The sequence below is a fragment of the Betta splendens genome, chromosome 2, assembly GCF_900634795.4.
Source record: "Betta splendens chromosome 2, fBetSpl5.4, whole genome shotgun sequence".
NCBI classification, from domain to species: Eukaryota; Metazoa; Chordata; class Actinopteri; order Anabantiformes; family Osphronemidae; genus Betta; species Betta splendens.
This window is the reverse complement of record NC_040882.2, coordinates 1,809,449-1,829,040: the sequence shown is the minus strand read 5'-3', so window position 1 is coordinate 1,829,040 and position 19,592 is coordinate 1,809,449. Positions and strand designations below refer to the sequence as shown.

General features: G+C 41.9%; 18 non-coding genes across 18 annotated transcripts; all 18 read right to left on the bottom strand.

Annotated features, from left to right (window-relative positions):
* Positions 1-816: 816 nt before the first annotated feature.
* trnas-aga (transfer RNA serine (anticodon AGA)) lies at positions 817-898 on the bottom strand. Its single transcript has one exon. It is a non-coding gene; the product is annotated as a tRNA-Ser (tRNA).
* Positions 899-1,102: 204 nt separating this feature from the next.
* trnas-uga (transfer RNA serine (anticodon UGA)) lies at positions 1,103-1,184 on the bottom strand. Its single transcript has one exon. It is a non-coding gene; the product is annotated as a tRNA-Ser (tRNA).
* A 1,620-nt stretch (positions 1,185-2,804) lies between these two features.
* On the bottom strand, positions 2,805-2,886 carry trnas-aga (transfer RNA serine (anticodon AGA)). The gene has a single exon. It is a non-coding gene; the product is annotated as a tRNA-Ser (tRNA).
* Positions 2,887-3,090: 204 nt separating this feature from the next.
* trnas-uga (transfer RNA serine (anticodon UGA)) lies at positions 3,091-3,172 on the bottom strand. The gene has a single exon. It is a non-coding gene; the product is annotated as a tRNA-Ser (tRNA).
* Positions 3,173-4,792: 1,620 nt separating this feature from the next.
* trnas-aga (transfer RNA serine (anticodon AGA)) lies at positions 4,793-4,874 on the bottom strand. Its single transcript has one exon. It is a non-coding gene; the product is annotated as a tRNA-Ser (tRNA).
* Positions 4,875-5,078: 204 nt separating this feature from the next.
* Positions 5,079-5,160, bottom strand: trnas-uga (transfer RNA serine (anticodon UGA)). The gene has a single exon. It is a non-coding gene; the product is annotated as a tRNA-Ser (tRNA).
* A 1,621-nt stretch (positions 5,161-6,781) lies between these two features.
* trnas-aga (transfer RNA serine (anticodon AGA)) lies at positions 6,782-6,863 on the bottom strand. Its single transcript has one exon. It is a non-coding gene; the product is annotated as a tRNA-Ser (tRNA).
* A 204-nt stretch (positions 6,864-7,067) lies between these two features.
* Positions 7,068-7,149, bottom strand: trnas-uga (transfer RNA serine (anticodon UGA)). The gene has a single exon. It is a non-coding gene; the product is annotated as a tRNA-Ser (tRNA).
* A 208-nt stretch (positions 7,150-7,357) lies between these two features.
* trnas-uga (transfer RNA serine (anticodon UGA)) lies at positions 7,358-7,439 on the bottom strand. The gene has a single exon. It is a non-coding gene; the product is annotated as a tRNA-Ser (tRNA).
* Positions 7,440-9,062: 1,623 nt separating this feature from the next.
* On the bottom strand, positions 9,063-9,145 carry trnas-aga (transfer RNA serine (anticodon AGA)). The gene has a single exon. It is a non-coding gene; the product is annotated as a tRNA-Ser (tRNA).
* A 1,622-nt stretch (positions 9,146-10,767) lies between these two features.
* Positions 10,768-10,849, bottom strand: trnas-aga (transfer RNA serine (anticodon AGA)). The gene has a single exon. It is a non-coding gene; the product is annotated as a tRNA-Ser (tRNA).
* Positions 10,850-11,053: 204 nt separating this feature from the next.
* Positions 11,054-11,135, bottom strand: trnas-uga (transfer RNA serine (anticodon UGA)). The gene has a single exon. It is a non-coding gene; the product is annotated as a tRNA-Ser (tRNA).
* Positions 11,136-12,757: 1,622 nt separating this feature from the next.
* Positions 12,758-12,839, bottom strand: trnas-aga (transfer RNA serine (anticodon AGA)). Its single transcript has one exon. It is a non-coding gene; the product is annotated as a tRNA-Ser (tRNA).
* A 205-nt stretch (positions 12,840-13,044) lies between these two features.
* Positions 13,045-13,126, bottom strand: trnas-uga (transfer RNA serine (anticodon UGA)). Its single transcript has one exon. It is a non-coding gene; the product is annotated as a tRNA-Ser (tRNA).
* A 1,154-nt stretch (positions 13,127-14,280) lies between these two features.
* Positions 14,281-14,362, bottom strand: trnas-cga (transfer RNA serine (anticodon CGA)). Its single transcript has one exon. It is a non-coding gene; the product is annotated as a tRNA-Ser (tRNA).
* A 595-nt stretch (positions 14,363-14,957) lies between these two features.
* On the bottom strand, positions 14,958-15,039 carry trnas-uga (transfer RNA serine (anticodon UGA)). The gene has a single exon. It is a non-coding gene; the product is annotated as a tRNA-Ser (tRNA).
* Positions 15,040-15,248: 209 nt separating this feature from the next.
* On the bottom strand, positions 15,249-15,330 carry trnas-cga (transfer RNA serine (anticodon CGA)). Its single transcript has one exon. It is a non-coding gene; the product is annotated as a tRNA-Ser (tRNA).
* Positions 15,331-16,950: 1,620 nt separating this feature from the next.
* On the bottom strand, positions 16,951-17,032 carry trnas-aga (transfer RNA serine (anticodon AGA)). Its single transcript has one exon. It is a non-coding gene; the product is annotated as a tRNA-Ser (tRNA).
* Between the last annotated feature and the right edge of the window lie 2,560 nt (positions 17,033-19,592).

The following is a 19,592-nucleotide window of genomic DNA, read 5'->3' as shown; positions in this document are numbered from 1 at the left end:
AATGTATTCCTCAAAGGACAACCTAAAATGTGTTTTGATGTTTTTATTCTTGAGGGCATGCTTTGCATGTATGATGCCCTGGGTTCAATTCCCAGCATCTCCAGCCTTTATTAACCGTGTCTGCAGTGCTTCTTACTCATCACTATTTTGGCGTTCTTTAATTGTACATTAATGCGTTTGGAAATGTTAAAAGATCTTTCCCTGTATTATTCTGTACTGCTCACCTCAAAGCCGTACATAGTGCACTCTTGTCAACATTTTCAAGAGAATCTGGCATATCTGTCAGAAGTGTGTGTGGCATTCAAATCTCAATCAAGATCACTAATTGCATGTGTTCCCAAATTGACAGACAAAGGTTATAATGAGAAGCTGACATTCCACCCTGTGTGGTGGTAGAACCAAACTGTAAGGAAATGAGATACCTTAGGCTAAAATGGTGTAGAGTTACACAGGCAAACCTGCCTCTGGTCCCATTTTCTCTGTAAAACCCAAGAAATGACCATCAGGCCACACCAAGCAGCAGCGGTGGCTTTATAATGTGAGGCACAGCTGCCTTCCAAGCTGTTCACTGGTAGTTGAGTCCCAGCCAATGCAGTTGCATTACCTCAATTTTAGATGTTTTGAATTTTCACAACAATGGAAAATTGCAGTTCACCTGAAGCTGCCTCGCAAAGATGAGCCTAAAGATAAGTGCCGAAGGCCAAGTCATCCAAGATCTTTGCATGGATACTTCAAAGAATAATCTGAGATGTGTTTTGAAGTGAAGCATTGGCTAGAAGAAGGCTCACTTGTGCAATAAAGTGTCAACAAAGGTATCGTAGATGGCAGGATTCGAACCTGCGCGGGGAGACCCCAATGGATTTCTAGTCCATCGCCTTAACCACTCGGCCACAACTACCTACATCTGGCAATGCCGATCTTTTTTTGTAAATGTAATAAAATCGGTCATCAGTTATTTCTCTTTAGCCCTATGAGAACAGCACCAACAAAACTTGAAAACATCCGTGACAGAAATCCAAATGAAGTGGACGAATTGGCCTCAGCTTTGCCAGGAATGGCTAGAGGAAGGCTTACTTGTGCAATAAAGTGTCACCAAAGGAATCGTAGATGGCAGGATTCGAACCTGCGCAGGGAGACCCCAATGGATTTCAAGTCCATCGCCTTAACCACTCGGCCACAACTACCCATATGTGACAATGTCGGCTTGTTTTTTTTTGTAAATGTGATAAAATCGGTCATCAGTCATTTCGCTTTAGCCCTATGAGAACAGCACCAACAAAACTTGACAACATCAGTGACAGAAATCCAATTGAAGTGGACAAATTGGCCTCAGCTTTGCCAGCAGGTCAACGTCAGTTTTCAGTTTCTCTTGAGTAGTTCCCTGATCATCCAGTGGTTAGGATTCGGCACTTTGGCCGGGGCCTGGATTTGATTCCCGGTCAGGAATTTGCCTTAAACTCCTTTCATGGTCTTTGTTCTGTTCAACAGAAAAAAAGACTCCAGAGTTTTACCTGTATCAAGAATGATATTGGATTAAGGCTACATTCTTCCTGCATCGAGAAAACCATTTTAATGTTTTCTACTTTTCTCTAGTTTGAAGCCACGGCAGCTCATAAACTGTTTTAGTGGCATTCAGCGTGATCTGTTGCTATTTACATTTCAGGTAGTAAATGGCAGAAGAACCTGATATAATATAACAGACTCCTTGCGATTCCAAATAAGATAACTACACAGACAAATTGGCAAGCTTTACACAGACTAGCTTATATGTGCGTGATTAGCTTTACTGAGGTTGTGTTTTTGGTGTATAGCTCCTTGGTCGTCTAGTGGCTAAGATTTGGAGTGATGTGCTCTTTGAATCTAACCAATGGTGAGCATAGCTGCCATATTGGGAGTGGACATAGGTTTGATTCTGGTTTATACAAAACTTGTGTGTAACACCATGAATTTTTTGTGTATAGAAAGCAGGGGAAAACCAAGTTACTCAAAATGTATTCCTCAAAGGACAACCTAAAATGTGTTTTGATGTTTTTATTCTTGAGGGCATGCTTTGCATGTATGATGCCCTGGGTTCAATTCCCAGCATCTCCAGCCTTTATTAACCGTGTCTGCAGTGCTTCTTACTCATCACTATTTTGGCGTTCTTTAATTGTACATTAATGCGTTTGGAAATGTTAAAAGATCTTTCCCTGTATTATTCTGTACTGCTCACCTCAAAGCCGTACATAGTGCACTCTTGTCAACATTTTCAAGAGAATCTGGCATATCTGTCAGAAGTGTGTGTGGCATTCAAATCTCAATCAAGATCACTAATTGCATGTGTTCCCAAATTGACAGACAAAGGTTATAATGAGAAGCTGACATTCCACCCTGTGTGGTGGTAGAACCAAACTGTAAGGAAATGAGATACCTTAGGCTAAAATGGTGTAGAGTTACACAGGCAAACCTGCCTCTGGTCCCATTTTCTCTGTAAAACCCAAAAAATGACCATCAGGCCACACCAAGCAGCAGCGGTGGCTTTATAATGTGAGGCACAGCTGACTTCCAAGCTGTTCACTGGTAGTTGAGTCCCAGCCAATGCAGTTGCATTACCTCAATTTTAGATGTTTTGAATTTTCACAACAATGGAAAATTGCAGTTCACCTGAAGCTGCCTCGCAAAGATGAGCCTAAAGATAAGTGCCGAAGGCCAAGTCATCCAAGATCTTTGCATGGATACTTCAAAGAATATTCTGTGATGTGTTTTGAAGTGAAGCATTGGCTAGAAGAAGGCTCACTTGTGCAATAAAGTGTCAACAAAGGTATCGTAGATGGCAGGATTGGAACCTGCGCGGGGAGACCCCAATGGATTTCTAGTCCATCGCCTTAACCACTCGGCCACAACTACCTACATCTGGCAATGCCGATCTTTTTTTGTAAATGTAATAAAATCGGTCATCAGTTATTTCTCTTTAGCCCTATGAGAACAGCACCAACAAAACTTGAAAACATCCGTGACAGAAATACAAATGAAGTGGACGAATTGGCCTCAGCTTTGCCAGAAATGGCTAGAGGAAGGCTTACTTGTGCAATAAAGTGTCACCAAAGGAATCGTAGATGGCAGGATTCGAACCTGCGCGGGGAGACCCCAATGGATTTCAAGTCCATCGCCTTAACCACTCGGCCACAACTACCCATATGTGACAATGTCGGCTTGTTTTTTTTGTAAATGTGATAAAATCGGTCATCAGTCATTTCGCTTTAGCCCTATGAGAACAGCACCAACAAAACTTGACAACATCAGTGACAGAAATCCAATTGAAGTGGACAAATTGGCCTCAGCTTTGCCAGCAGGTCAACGTCAGTTTTCAGTTTCTCTTGAGTAGTTCCCTGATCATCCAGTGGTTAGGATTCGGCACTTTGGCCGGGGCCTGGATTTGATTCCCGGTCAGGAATTTGCCTTAAACTCCTTTCATGGTCTTTGTTCTGTTCAACAGAAAAAAAGACTCCAGAGTTTTACCTGTATCAAGAATGATATTGGATTAAGGCTACATTCTTCCTGCATCGAGAAAACCATTTTAATGTTTTCTACTTTTCTCTAGTTTGAAGCCACGGCAGCTCATAAACTGTTTTAGTGGCATTCAGCGTGATCTGTTGCTATTTACATTTCAGGTAGTAAATGGCAGAAGAACCTGATATAATATAACAGACTCCTTGCTGATTCCAAATAAGATAACTACACAGACAAATTGGCAAGCTTTACACAGACTAGCTTATATGTGCGTGATTAGCTTTACTGAGGTTGTGTTTTTGGTGTATAGCTCCTTGGTCGTCTAGTGGCTAAGATTTGGAGTGATGTGCTCTTTGAATCTAACCAATGGTGAGCATAGCTGCCATATTGGGAGTGGACATAGGTTTGATTCTGGTTTATACAAAACTTGTGTGTAACACCATGAATTTTTTGTGTATAGAAAGCAGGGGAAAACCAAGTTACTCAAAATGTATTCCTCAAAGGACAACCTAAAATGTGTTTTGATGTTTTTATTCTTGAGGGCATGCTTTGCATGTATGATGCCCTGGGTTCAATTCCCAGCATCTCCAGCCTTTATTAACCGTGTCTGCAGTGCTTCTTACTCATCACTATTTTGGCGTTCTTTAATTGTACATTAATGCGTTTGGAAATGTTAAAAGATCTTTCCCTGTATTATTCTGTACTGCTCACCTCAAAGCCGTACATAGTGCACTCTTGTCAACATTTTCAAGAGAATCTGGCATATCTGTCAGAAGTGTGTGTGGCATTCAAATCTCAATCAAGATCACTAATTGCATGTGTTCCCAAATTGACAGACAAAGGTTATAATGAGAAGCTGACATTCCACCCTGTGTGGTGGTAGAACCAAACTGTAAGGAAATGAGATACCTTAGGCTAAAATGGTGTAGAGTTACACAGGCAAACCTGCCTCTGGTCCCATTTTCTCTGTAAAACCCAAGAAATGACCATCAGGCCACACCAAGCAGCAGCGGTGGCTTTATAATGTGAGGCACAGCTGCCTTCCAAGCTGTTCACTGGTAGTTGAGTCCCAGCCAATGCAGTTGCATTACCTCAATTTTAGATGTTTTGAATTTTCACAACAATGGAAAATTGCAGTTCACCTGAAGCTGCCTCGCAAAGATGAGCCTAAAGATAAGTGCCGAAGGCCAAGTCATCCAAGATCTTTGCATGGATACTTCAAAGAATAATCTGAGATGTGTTTTGAAGTGAAGCATTGGCTAGAAGAAGGCTCACTTGTGCAATAAAGTGTCAACAAAGGTATCGTAGATGGCAGGATTCGAACCTGCGCGGGGAGACCCCAATGGATTTCTAGTCCATCGCCTTAACCACTCGGCCACAACTACCTACATCTGGCAATGCCGATCTTTTTTTGTAAATGTAATAAAATCGGTCATCAGTCATTTCTCTTTAGCCCTATGAGAACAGCACCAACAAAACTTGAAAACATCCGTGACAGAAATCCAAATGAAGTGGACGAATTGGCCTCAGCTTTGCCAGGAATGGCTAGAGGAAGGCTTACTTGTGCAATAAAGTGTCACCAAAGGAATCGTAGATGGCAGGATTCGAACCTGTGCGGGGAGACCCCAATGGATTTCAAGTCCATCGCCTTAACCACTCGGCCACAACTACCCATATGTGACAATGTCGGCTTGTTTTTTTTTGTAAATGTGATAAAATCGGTCATCAGTCATTTCGCTTTAGCCCTATGAGAACAGCACCAACAAAACTTGACAACATCAGTGACAGAAATCCAATTGAAGTGGACAAATTGGCCTCAGCTTTGCCAGCAGGTCAACGTCAGTTTTCAGTTTCTCTTGAGTAGTTCCCTGATCATCCAGTGGTTAGGATTCGGCACTTTGGCCGGGGCCTGGATTTGATTCCCGGTCAGGAATTCGCCTTAAACTCCTTTCACGGTCTTTGTTCTGTGCAACAGAAAAAAAGACTCCAGAGTTTTACCTGTATCAAGAATGATATTGGATTAAGGCTACATTCTTCCTGCATCGAGAAAACCATTTTAATGTTTTCTACTTTTCTCTAGTTTGAAGCCACGGCAGCTCATAAACTGTTTTAGTGGCATTCAGCGTGATCTGTTGCTATTTACATTTCAGGTAGTAAATGGCAGAAGAACCTGATATAATATAACAGACTCCTTGTGATTCCAAATAAAGATAACTACACAGACAAATTGGCAAGCTTTACACAGACTAGCTTATATGTGCGTGATTAGCTTTACTGAGGTTGTGTTTTTGGTGTATAGCTCCTTGGTCGTCTAGTGGCTAAGATTTGGAGTGATGTGCTCTTTGAATCTAACCAATGGTGAGCATAGCTGCCATATTGGGAGTGGACATAGGTTTGATTCTGGTTTATACAAAACTTGTGTGTAACACCATGAATTTTTTGTGTATAGAAAGCAGGGGAAAACCAAGTTACTCAAAATGTATTCCTCAAAGGACAACCTAAAATGTGTTTTGATGTTTTTATTCTTGAGGGCATGCTTTGCATGTATGATGCCCTGGGTTCAATTCCCAGCATCTCCAGCCTTTATTAACCGTGTCTGCAGTGCTTCTTACTCATCACTATTTTGGCGTTCTTTAATTGTACATTAATGCGTTTGGAAATGTTAAAAGATCTTTCCCTGTATTATTCTGTACTGCTCACCTCAAAGCCGTACATAGTGCACTCTTGTCAACATTTTCAAGAGAATCTGGCATATCTGTCAGAAGTGTGTGTGGCATTCAAATCTCAATCAAGATCACTAATTGCATGTGTTCCCAAATTGACAGACAAAGGTTATAATGAGAAGCTGACATTCCACCCTGTGTGGTGGTAGAACCAAACTGTAAGGAAATGAGATACCTTAGGCTAAAATGGTGTAGAGTTACACAGGCAAACCTGCCTCTGGTCCCATTTTCTCTGTAAAACCCAAGAAATGACCATCAGGCCACACCAAGCAGCAGCGGTGGCTTTATAATGTGAGGCACAGCTGCCTTCCAAGCTGTTCACTGGTAGTTGAGTCCCAGCCAATGCAGTTGCATTACCTCAATTTTAGATGTTTTGAATTTTCACAACAATGGAAAATTGCAGTTCACCTGAAGCTGCCTCGCAAAGATGAGCCTAAAGATAAGTGCCGAAGGCCAAGTCATCCAAGATCTTTGCATGGATACTTCAAAGAATATTCTGTGATGTGTTTTGAAGTGAAGCATTGGCTAGAAGAAGGCTCACTTGTGCAATAAAGTGTCAACAAAGGTATCGTAGATGGCAGGATTCGAACCTGCGCGGGGAGACCCCAATGGATTTCTAGTCCATCGCCTTAACCACTCGGCCACAACTACCTACATCTGGCAATGCCGATCTTTTTTTGTAAATGTAATAAAATCGGTCATCAGTTATTTCTCTTTAGCCCTATGAGAACAGCACCAACAAAACTTGAAAACATCAGTGACAGAAATCCAAATGAAGTGGACGAATTGGCCTTAGCTTTGCCAGGAATAGCTAGAGGAAGGCTTACTTGTGCAATAAAGTGTCACCAAAGGATTCGTAGATGGCAGGATTCGAACCTGCGCGGGGAGACCCCAATGGATTTCAAGTCCATCGCCTTAACCAGTCGGCCACAACTACCCATATGTGACAATGTCGGCTTGTTTTTTTTTGTAAATGTGATAAAATCGGTCATCAGTGATTTCGCTTTAGCTCTATGAGAACAGCGCCAACAAAACTTGACAACATCAGTGACAGAAATCCAATTGAAGTGGACGAATTGGCCTCAGCTTTGCCAGGAATGGCTAGAGGTAGGCTTACTTGTGCAATAAAGTGTCACCAAAGGAATCGTAGATGGCAGGATTCGAACCTGTGCGGGAAGACCCCAATGGATTTCAAGTCCATCGCCTTAACCACTCGGCCACAACTACCCATATGTGACAATGTCGGCTTGTTTTTTTTTGTAAATGTGATAAAATCGGTCATCAGTCATTTCGCTTTAGCCCTATGAGAACAGCACCAACAAAACTTGACAACATCAGTGACAGAAATCCAATTGAAGTGGACAAATTGGCCTCAGCTTTGCCAGCAGGTCAACGTCAGTTTTCAGTTTCTCTTGAGTAGTTCCCTGATCATCCAGTGGTTAGGATTCGGCACTTTGGCCGGGGCCTGGATTTGATTCCCGGTCAGGAATTCGCCTTAAACTCCTTTCACGGTCTTTGTTCTGTTCAACAGAAAAAAAGACTCCAGAGTTTTGCCTGTATCAAGAATGATATTGGATTAAGGCTACATTCTTCCTGCATCGAGAAAACCATTTTAATGTTTTCTACTTTTCTCTAGTTTGAAGCCACGGCAGCTCATAAACTGTTTTAGTGGCATTCAGCGTGATCTGTTGCTATTTACATTTCAGGTAGTAAATGGCAGAAGAACCTGATATAATATAACAGACTCCTTGTGATTCCAAATAAAGGATAACTACACAGACAAATTGGCAAGCTTTACACAGACTAGCTTATATGTGCGTGATTAGCTTTACTGAGGTTGTGTTTTTGGTGTATAGCTCCTTGGTCGTCTAGTGGCTAAGATTTGGAGTGATGTGCTCTTTGAATCTAACCAATGGTGAGCATAGCTGCCATATTGGGAGTGGACATAGGTTTGATTCTGGTTTATACAAAACTTGTGTGTAACACCATGAATTTTTTGTGTATAGAAAGCAGGGGAAAACAGAGTTACTCAAAATGTATTCCTCAAAGGACAACCTAAAATGTGTTTTGATGTTTTTATTCTTGAGGGCATGCTTTGCATGTATGATGCCCTGGGTTCAATTCCCAGCATCTCCAGCCTTTATTAACCGTGTCTGCAGTGCTTCTTACTCATCACTATTTTGGCGTTCTTTAATATGTACATTAATGCGTTTGGAAATGTTAAAAGATCTTTCCTTGTATTATTCTGTACTGCTCACCTCAAAGCCGTACATAGTGCACTCTTGTCAACATTTTCAAGAGAATCTGGCATATCTGTCAGAAGTGTGTGTGGCATTCAAATCTCAACCAAGATCACTAATTGCATGTGTTCCCAAATTGACAGACAAAGGTTATAATGAGAAGCTGACACTCCACCCTGTGTGGTGGTAGAACCAAACTGTAAGGAAATGAGATACCATAGGCTAAAATGGTGTAGAGTTACACAGGCAAACCTGCCTCTGGTCCCATTTTCTCCGTAAAACCCAAGAAATGACCATCAGGCCACACCAAGCAGCAGCGGTGGCTTTATAATGTGAGGCACAGCTGCCTTCCAAGCTGTTCACTGGTAGTTGAGTCCCAGCCAATGCAGTTGCATTACCTCAATTTTAGATGTTTTGAATTTTCACAACAATGGAAAATTGCAGTTCACCTGAAGCTGCCTCGCAAAGATGAGCCTAAAGATAAGTGCCGAAGGCCAAGTCATCCAAGATCTTTGCATGGATACTTCAAAGAATAATCTGAGATGTGTTTTGAAGTGAAGCATTGGCAAGAGGAAGGCTCACTTGTGTAATAAAGTATCAACGAAGGTATCGTAGATGGCAGGATTCGAACCTGCGCGGGGAGAGCCCCAAAGAAATTCTAGTCCATCGCCTTAACCACTCGGCCACAACTACCCATATGTGACAATGTCGGCTTGTTTTTTTTTTGTAAATGTGATAAAATCAGTCATCAGTTATTTCGCTTTAGCCCTATGAGAACAGCACCAACAAAACTTGACAACATCAGTGACAGAAATCCAATTGAAGTGGACAAATTGGCCTCAGCTTTGCCAGCAGGTCAACGTAAGTTTTCAGTTTCTCTTGAGTAGTTCCCTGATCATCCAGTGGTTAGGATTCGGCACTTTGGTCAGGGCCTGGATTTGATTCCCGGTCAGGAATTCGCCTTAACCTCCTTTCATGGTCTTTGTTCTGTTCAACAGAAAAAAGACTCCAGAATTTTACCTGTATCAAGAATGATATTGGATTAAGGCTACATTCTTCCTGCATCGAGAAAACCATTTTAATGTTTTCTACTTTTCTCTAGTTTGAAGCCACGGCAGCTCATAAACTGTTTTAGTGGCATTCAGCGTGATCTGTTGCTATTTACATTTCAGGTAGGAAATGGCAGAAGAACCTGATATAATAAAACAGACTCCTTGTGATTCCAAATAAAGGATAACTACACAGACAAATTGGCAAGCTTTACACAGACTAGCTTATATGTGCGTGATTAGCTTTACTGAGGTTGTGTTTTTGGTGTATAGCTCCTTGGTCGTCTAGTGGCTAAGATTTGGAGTGATGTGCTCTTTGAATCTAACCAATGGTGAGCATAGCTGCCATATTGGGAGTGGACATAGGTTTGATTCTGGTTTATACAAAACTTGTGTGTAACACCATGAATTTTTTGTGTATAGAAAGCAGGGGAAAACCAAGTTACTCAAAATGTATTCCTCAAAGGACAACCTAAAATGTGTTTTGATGTTTTTATTCTTGAGGGCATGCTTTGCATGTATGATGCCCTGGGTTCAATTCCCAGCATCTCCAGCCTTTATTAACCGTGTCTGCAGTGCTTCTTACTCATCACTATTTTGGCGTTCTTTAATTGTACATTAATGCGTTTGGAAATGTTAAAAGATCTTTCCCTGTATTATTCTGTACTGCTCACCTCAAAGCCGTACATAGTGCACTCTTGTCAACATTTTCAAGAGAATCTGGCATATCTGTCAGAAGTGTGTGTGGCATTCAAATCTCAATCAAGATCACTAATTGCATGTGTTCCCAAATTGACAGACAAAGGTTATAATGAGAAGCTGACATTCCACCCTGTGTGGTGGTAGAACCAAACTGTAAGGAAATGAGATACCTTAGGCTAAAATGGTGTAGAGTTACACAGGCAAACCTGCCTCTGGTCCCATTTTCTCTGTAAAACCCAAGAAATGACCATCAGGCCACACCAAGCAGCAGCGGTGGCTTTATAATGTGAGGCACAGCTGCCTTCCAAGCTGTTCACTGGTAGTTGAGTCCCAGCCAATGCAGTTGCATTACCTCAATTTTAGATGTTTTGAATTTTCACAACAATGGAAAATTGCAGTTCACCTGAAGCTGCCTCGCAAAGATGAGCCTAAAGATAAGTGCCGAAGGCCAAGTCATCCAAGATCTTTGCATGGATACTTCAAAGAATAATCTGAGATGTGTTTTGAAGTGAAGCATTGGCTAGAAGAAGGCTCACTTGTGCAATAAAGTGTCAACAAAGGTATCGTAGATGGCAGGATTCAAACCTGCGCGGGGAGACCCCAATGGATTTCTAGTCCATCGCCTTAACCACTCGGCCACAACTACCTACATGTGACAATGCCGATCTTTTTTTGTAAATGTAAAAAAATCGGTCATCAGTTATTTCTCTTTAGCCCTATGAGAACAGCACCAACAAAACTTGAAAACATCAGTGACAGAAATCCAAATGAAGTGGACGAATTGGCCTCAGCTTTGCCAGGAATGGCTAGAGGAAGGCTTACTTGTGCAATAAAGTGTCACCAAAGGAATCGTAGATGGCAGGATTCGAACCTGCGCGGGGAGACCCCAATGGATTTCAAGTCCATCGCCTTAACCACTCGGCCACAACTACCCATATGTGACAATGTCGGCTTGTTTTTTTTTTGTAAATGTGATAAAATCGGTCATCAGTTATTTCGCTTTAGCCCTATGAGAACAGCACCAACAAAACTTGACAACAGCAGTGACAGAAATCCAATTGAAGTGGACAAATTGGCCTCAGCTTTGCCAGCAGGTCAACGTCAGTTTTCAGTTTCTCTTGAGTAGTTCCCTGATCATCCAGTGGTTAGGATTCGGCACTTTGGCCGGGGCCTGGATTTGATTCCCGGTCAGGAATTTGCCTTTAACTCCTTTCATGGTCTTTGTTCTGTTCAACAGAAAAAAGACTCCAGAGTTTTACCTGTATCAAGAATGATATTGGATTAAGGCTAAATTCTTCCTGCATCGAGAAAACCATTTTAATGTTTTCTACTTTTCTCTAGTTTGAAGCCACGGCAGCTCATAAACTGTTTTAGTGGCATTCAGCGTGATCTGTTGCTATTTACATTTCAGGTAGGAAATGGCAGAAGAACCTGATATAAGAAAACAGACTCCTTGTGATTCCAAATAAAGGATAACTACACAGACAAATTGGCAAGCTTTACACAGACTAGCTTATATGTGCGTGATTAGCTTTACTGAGGTTGTGTTTTTGGTGTATAGCTCCTTGGTCGTCTAGTGGCTAAGATTTGGAGTGATGTGCTCTTTGAATCTAACCAATGGTGAGCATAGCTGCCATATTGGGAGTGGACATAGGTTTGATTCTGGTTTTTACAAAACTTGTGTGTAACACCATGAATTTTTTGTGTATAGAAAGCAGGGGAAAACCAAGTTACTCAAAATGTATTCCTCAAAGGACAACCTAAAATGTGTTTTGATGTTTTTATTCTTGAGGGCATGCTTTGCATGTATGATGCCCTGGGTTCAATTCCCAGCATCTCCAGCCTTTATTAACCGTGTCTGCAGTGCTTCTTACTCATCACTATTTTGGCGTTCTTTAATTGTACATTAATGCGTTTGGAAATGTTAAAAGATCTTTCCCTGTATTATTCTGTACTGCTCACCTCAAAGCCGTACATAGTGCACTCTTGTCAACATTTTCAAGAGAATCTGGCATATCTGTCAGAAGTGTGTGTGGCATTCAAATCTCAATCAAGATCACTAATTGCATGTGTTCCCAAATTGACAGACAAAGGTTATAATGAGAAGCTCACATTCCACCCTGTGTGGTGGTAGAACCAAACTGTAAGGAAATGAGATACCTTAGGCTAAAATGGTGTAGAGTTACACAGGCAAACCTGCCTCTGGTCCCATTTTCTCTGTCAAACCCAAGAAATGACCATCAGGCCACACCAAGCAGCAGCGGTGGCTTTATAATGTGAGGCACAGCTGCCTTCCAAGCTGTTCACTGGTAGTTGAGTCCCAGCCAATGCAGTTGTATTACCTCAATTTTAGATGTTTTGAATTTTCACAACAATGGAAAATTGCAGTTCACCTGAAGCTGCCTCGCAAAGATGAGCCTAAAGATAAGTGCCGAAGGCCAAGTCATCCAAGATCTTTGCATGGATACTTCAAAGAATAATCTGAGATGTGTTTTGAAGTGAAGCATTGGCTAGAAGAAGGCTCACTTGTGCAATAAAGTGTCAACAAAGGTATCGTAGATGGCAGGATTCGAAGCTGCGCGGGGAGACCCCAATGGATTTCTAGTCCATCGCCTTAACCACTCGGCCACAACTACCTACATGTGACAATGCCGATCTTTTTTTGGTAAATGTAATAAAATCGGTCATCAGTTATTTCTCTTTAGCCCTATGAGAACAGCACCAACAAAACTTGAAAACATCAGTGACAGAAATCCAAATGAAGTGGACAAATTGGCCTCAGCTTTGCCAGGAATGGCTAGAGGAAGGCTTACTTGTGCAATAAAGTGTCACCAAAGGAATCGTAGATGGCAGGATTCGAACCTGCGTGGGGAGACCCCAATGGATTTCAAGTCCATCGCCTTAACCACTCGGCCACAACTACCCATATGTGACAATGTCGGCTTGTTTTTTTTTTGTAAATGTGATAAAATCAGTCATCAGTTATTTCGCTTTAGCCCTATGAGAACAGCACCAACAAAACTTGACAACATCAGTGACAGAAATCCATTTGAAGTGGACAAATTGGCCTCAGCTTTACCAGCAGGTCAACGTAAGTTTTCAGTTTCTCTTGAGTAGTTCCCTGATCATCCAGTGGTTAGGATTCGGCACTTTGGTCGGGGCCTGGATTTGATTCCCGGTCAGGAATTCGCCTTAACCTCCTTTCATGGTCTTTGTTCTGTTCAACAGAAAAAAGACTCCAGAATTTTACCTGTATCAAGAATGATATTGGATTAAGGCTACATTCTTCCTGCATCGAGAAAACCATTTTAATGTTTTCTACTTTTCTCTAGTTTGAAGCCACGGCAGCTCATAAACTGTTTTAGTGGCATTCAGCGTGATCTGTTGCTATTTACATTTCAGGTAGGAAATGGCAGAAAAACCTGATATAATAAAACAGACTCCTTGTGATTCCAAATAAAGGATAACTACACAGACAAATTGGCAAGCTTTACACAGACTAGCTTATATGTGCGTGATTAGCTTTACTGAGGTTGTGTTTTTGGTGTATAGCTCCTTGGTCGTCTAGTGGCTAAGATTTGGAGTGATGTGCTCTTTGAATCTAACCAATGGTGAGCATAGCTGCCATATTGGGAGTGGACATAGGTTTGATTCTGGTTTATACAAAACTTGTGTGTAACACCATGAATTTTTTGTGTATAGAAAGCAGGGGAAAACCAAGTTACTCAAAATGTATTCTTCAAAGGACAACCTAAAATGTGTTTTGATGTTTTTATTCTTGAGGGCATGCTTTGCATGTATGATGCCCTGGGTTCAATTCCCAGCATCTCCAGCTTTTATTAACCGTGTCTGCAGTGCTTCTTACTCATCACTATTTTGGCGTTCTTTAATTGTACATTAATGCGTTTGGAAATGTTAAAAGATCTTTCCCTGTATTATTCTGTACTGCTCACCTCAAAGCCGTACATAGTGCACTCTTGTCAACATTTTCAAGAGAATCGTGCATAGCTGTCAGAAGTGTGTGTGGCATTTAAATCTCAACCAAGATGACTATAAATAAAGTGTCACCAATAGGATCGTAGATGGCAGGATTCGAACCTGCGCAGGGAGACCCCAATGGATTTCGAGTCCATCGCCTTAACCACTCGGCCACAACTACCCATTTGTGACAATGCCGGCTTGTTTTTTTTTGGTAAATGAGATAATATCAGTCATCAGTTTTTTCACTTTAGCCCTAAGAGAACAACACCAACAAAACTTGACAACATCAGTGACAGAAATTCAAATGAAGTGGACAAATTGGCCTCAGCTTTGCCAGGAATGGCTAGAGTAAGGCTCACTTGTGCAATAAAGTGTCACCAAAGGGATCGTAGATGGCAGGATTCGAACCTGCGCGGGGAGACCCCAATGGATTTTGAGTCAATCTCCTTAACCACTCAGCCACAGTTACCTATATGTGACAATTCCAACTTGTTTTTTTTTGTAAATGAGATAAAATCAGTCATTGGTTATTTCGCTTTAACCCTATGAGAACAGCACCAACAAAACTTGACAACATCAGTGACAGAAATCCAAATGAAGTGGACAAATTAGACTCAGCTTTGTCAGCAGGTCAACGTCAGTTTGCAGTTTGTCTTGAGTAGTTCCCGGATCTCCCAGTGGTTAGGATTTGGCACTTTGGCCGGGGCCTGGATTTGATTCCCGGTCAGGAATTCGCCTTAAACTCCTTTCATGGTCTTTGTTCAGTTCAGGATCGTAGATGGCAGGATTCGAACCTGCGCGGGGAGACCCCAATGGATTTCAAGTCCATCGCCTTAACCACTCGGCCACAACTACCCATTTGTGTCAATGCCGGCTTGTTTTTTTTTGGTAAATGAGATATTATCAGTCATCAGTTTTTTCACTTTAGCCCTAAGAGAACAGCACCAACAAAACTTGACAACATCAGTGACAGAAATCCAAATGAAGTGGACAAATTGGCCTCAGCTTTGCCAGGAATGGCTAGAGTAAGGCTCACTTGTGCAATCAAGTGTCACCAAAGGGATCGTAGATGGCAGGATTAGAACCTGCGCGGGGAGACCCCAATGGATTTCGAGTCCATCGCCTTAACCACTCAGCCACAGTTATCTATATGTGACAATTCCGACTTGTTTTTTCTGTAAATGAGATAAAATCAGTCATTGGTTATTTCGCTTTAGCCCTATGAGAACAGCACCAACAAAACTTGACAACATCAGTGACAGAAATCCAAATGAAGTGGACAAATTAGACTTAGCTTTGTCAGCAGGTCAACGTCAGTTTGCAGTTTGTCTTCAGTAGTTCCCGGATCATCCAGTGGTTAGGATTCGGCACTTTGGCCGGGGCCTGGAATTGATTCCCGGTCAGGAATTCGCCTTAAACTCCTTTCATGGTCTTTGTTCTGTTCAACTGAAAAAAGACTCCAGAGTTTTGCCTGTATCAAGAATGATATTGGATTAAGGCTACGATCTCCGTGCATCGAGAAAACCATTTTAATGTTTTCTACTTTTCTCTAGTTTGTAGACACGGCAGCTCCAGAACTGTTTTATTGGCATTCAGCGTGATCTGTTGCTATTTACATTTCAGGTAGTAAATGGCAGAAGAACCTGATACATTAAAACAGATTCCTTGTGATTCCAAATAAAGAATAACTACACAGACAAATTGGCAAGCTTTACACAGACTAGCTTATATGTGTTTGATTAGCTTTACTGAGGTTGTGTTTCTGGTGTATAGCTCCTTTGTAGTCTAGTGGCTAAGATTTGGAGTGATGTGCTTTTTGAATCTAACCAGTGGTGAGCATAGCTGCCATATTGGGAGTGGACATAGGTTTGATTCTGGTTTATACAAAACTTTTGTGTAACACCATGAATTGTTTGTGTATAGAAAGCAGGGGAAAACCAAGTTACTCAAAATGTATTCCTCAAAGGACAACCTAAAATGTGTTTTGATGTTTTTATTCTTGAGGGCATGCTTTGCATGTATGATGCCCTGGGTTCAATTCCCAGCATCTCCAGCCTTTATTAACCGTGTCTGCAGTGCTTCTTACTCATCACTATTTTGGCGTTCTTTAATTGTACATTAATGCGTTTGGAAATGTTAAAAGATCTTTCCCTGTATTATTCTGTACTGCTCACCTCAAAGCCGTACATAGTGCACTCTTGTCAACATTTTCAAGAGAATCTGGCATATCTGTCAGAAGTGTGTGTGGCATTCAAATCTCAACCAAGATCACTAATTGCATGTGTTCCCAAATTGAAAGACAAAGGTAATAATGAGAAGCTGACATTCCACCCTGTGTGGTGGTAGAACCAAACTGTAAGGAAATGAGATACCATAGGCTAAAATGGTGTAGAGTTACACAGGCAAACCTGCCTCTGGTCCCATTTTCTCCGTAAAACCCAAGAAATGACCACCAGGCCACACCAAGCAGCAGCGGTGGCTTTATAATGTGAGGCACAGCTGCCTTCCAAGCTGTTCACTGGTAGTTGAGTCCCAGCCAATGCAGTTGCATTACCTCAATTTTAGATGTTTTGAATTTTCACAACAATGGAAAATTTCAGTTCACCTGAAGCTGCCTCGCAAAGATGAGCCTAAAGATAAGTGCCGAAGGCCAAGTCATCCCAGATCTTTGCATGGATACTTCAAAGAAAAATCTGAGATGTGTTTTGAAGTGAAGCATTGGCTAGAGGAAGGCTCACTTGTACAATAAAGTGTCAACAAAGGTGTCGTAGATGGCAGGATTCGAACATGCGCGGGGAGACCCCAATGGATTTCTAGTCCATCGCCTTAACCACTCGGCCACAACTACCTACATGTGACATACCTGTCGTGTATTCTCTTTTTCTTCAATCACGACAGAGATTTCACAAGAACTCAACTTTGAAGTTTAAATCAATAACATACAAATTTATTATACATGACAAATTAAAACAATCATATAATGATTACAAAAGAGTAATAAAAAGAGAGGCAGAGACCGAATTCACCTGCTTGTTCCTCTGCAGAGAGAACCGAGAGGTCGGAAAAGGTCCGCTGTGTGCTTCCAGCGGACCCTCTGCGAAGCGCTCTGAAAACCCCAGCCTGTAAAGGCCTGCTTTTAACCACCACCTAAAATCTTTCCACATGTCCAAATAAGGCTACTTGGAAAGTCCTGGCGCTGGGCCGTGTTATCTGTCTAGCTCCCGGATCCATCTGGCCCACCATCAACCTCCTAGCTCCTTTCCCAGGTCGGCGTGACATTTTGTCTATTTCCTTAGGAACAGCTTAGATAAACATTGTTAACAACAACAGATTCTGCGAACACCGATTCTGCGAACCCAGTTTACGCAAACGCTTTCACCCCAGTCACTGAGGACACATGAACCCATCTACTCTCTGTACTTCTCTCATAAGCAATGATCAATTTTACTGCTAAAAGTAAATGTAAATGTCTCTTTCCTGGAGTCTATCCCAGATGCTCCCCAGACAACGACCCTGCCAAACTGCAAGGGTTGAGGAACAGTCACTGCATCTTAACCTGAACATATTGTTCACTACCTATATAATAATATATGATATGATACATAAATATACTACAAATCCCCTCCTCATGGGCATTTTAATGCCCATCAATCTTGAAAGCGAGTGGCCAAGAAAGCTCCTCTTTGACTCATCATACTGCATTATATTAAAGAGACATAAACTTCAATATTAAGTTGAAAAAGCAAAGTTAAAGATTCACAAAATCTATGGTGAATAGAACACCTAAGCTCTTCTTTCAGCTCCAACAGGTGATCCTCCCACGCTGCCTGTCAACAAGTACATTCAGTAACAAACCTCACAGTTTTCATTCTACATCAGTGTCCTCTTTATCACAACAGATTCTTCACAGACTCCACACCGACCACAGTTAATCATGAAGGTCTGTGCTCTCACTTCGTCCAGCATCTGCAATTCAGCTCATGCACGGGCAAATTCAAACATCAGTGTATATCAACGATGCAGCTATGGGCGGCGCTCCGCCCACACCCAGTAGCCGTGTTGGTCAGCGCAGCCCCACAATATTAGGTGGGTGAGGATTGTTGGTGTAGCTGGAATTGGAATATTGGACTCTCCTCGGAACCTCATCTGATGCCCTGCCTTTCCGCTAGCGACCCAGTTAGCCCAGCTTGCCTTCACGTTGAACACAGAGTCCCTCATTTCTGGACCGTTCAGGGCTCCAGCACACTTCTGCTGCACCATCCTCTGTCCCCCTCAGACTGGTGCTCCAGCTGTGACCTGAGAGCTGATAGCTGAGAGGCAGAAAGATCTGCACTATAGTGCAGCATAAACCATCCTACAGAGCTAGGGTTAGGGTTAGGCTGAATAGAATATATAGTTTGCTTTTTGTTCCAGGTCGTTGCTGTAGAAATCAAAAGATCAGAGAATATAAAAACCCACAGTCGTAGCAGGTCATAAGAGACACACCCTCCTCTGATACTGAAGTAACCTGTGGATGGAGGTTAAGAGTAGGAGAGAAGTTGGTTAGGAAAGAGGTTAGGAAAGAAAATTAGTTTAAGCGAGATGTTTATGCTGACACAGTTTCTCCACTGCTGCTCTGTGTAGAGAGAAGGGTTGAAGTTGTTAATGTGAGCTTCCTGTGTACGACAACACACTGAGATGCAGAATGAGGTGGTTAAACCCTCATTATATAAAATCCACAAAAATAAAACATCATTGACACGTGTCATGGTCAGTCCGTAGAGCATATACAGTATCAGTCAGTCATGTCATGAGCTCAGCGTTTTTGTCGTGCACGTGAGCTAAGAGAGTGACTCTTGCTCTATGAGAACTATAATTTAGAAAGGCTAGCCTGTGACCTTGTTCTGCTAAATGAGTCAGCAGTGTCACTCAGGGCCCATTAGTGATCCGGAGTTTGATCTTCTTTGTCCTCTTCTTTCCTGCAATGGAACAACACAGCTTTCCTGCGTATATTAATCATCTGTTTCAAATAGAAACTTGGTTGATTCATTAAACACCGTTTTGTCAAGCAAAGCTTCATGCAATGTTAGTCTATGCGTTCGGCATATTTTTACAAGCTACACACTGAAATGCAATGTTCACAGTACTTTTTCATCCCTCTATTGTCATTGTCACATTTACACTTTCCTTTTCATTCACTCCTTGACTTCCCTTAACTCCTTTCCTCCCTCACATACAATGCTCCTGTCACTTTTCCTATCACTCCACAATGAGTCCCGCTGTAAGATCATACTCCTCTGTAGCGCAAGCTATTTACAGTATATACCCAATCAAATTTTGTGCCAACTCGACCACAACCTTTCCCCCATGGATTAAGTTCACCAACTTGGGATAAAACACAACAGAAACAGAATAGTCCATTCTCACAG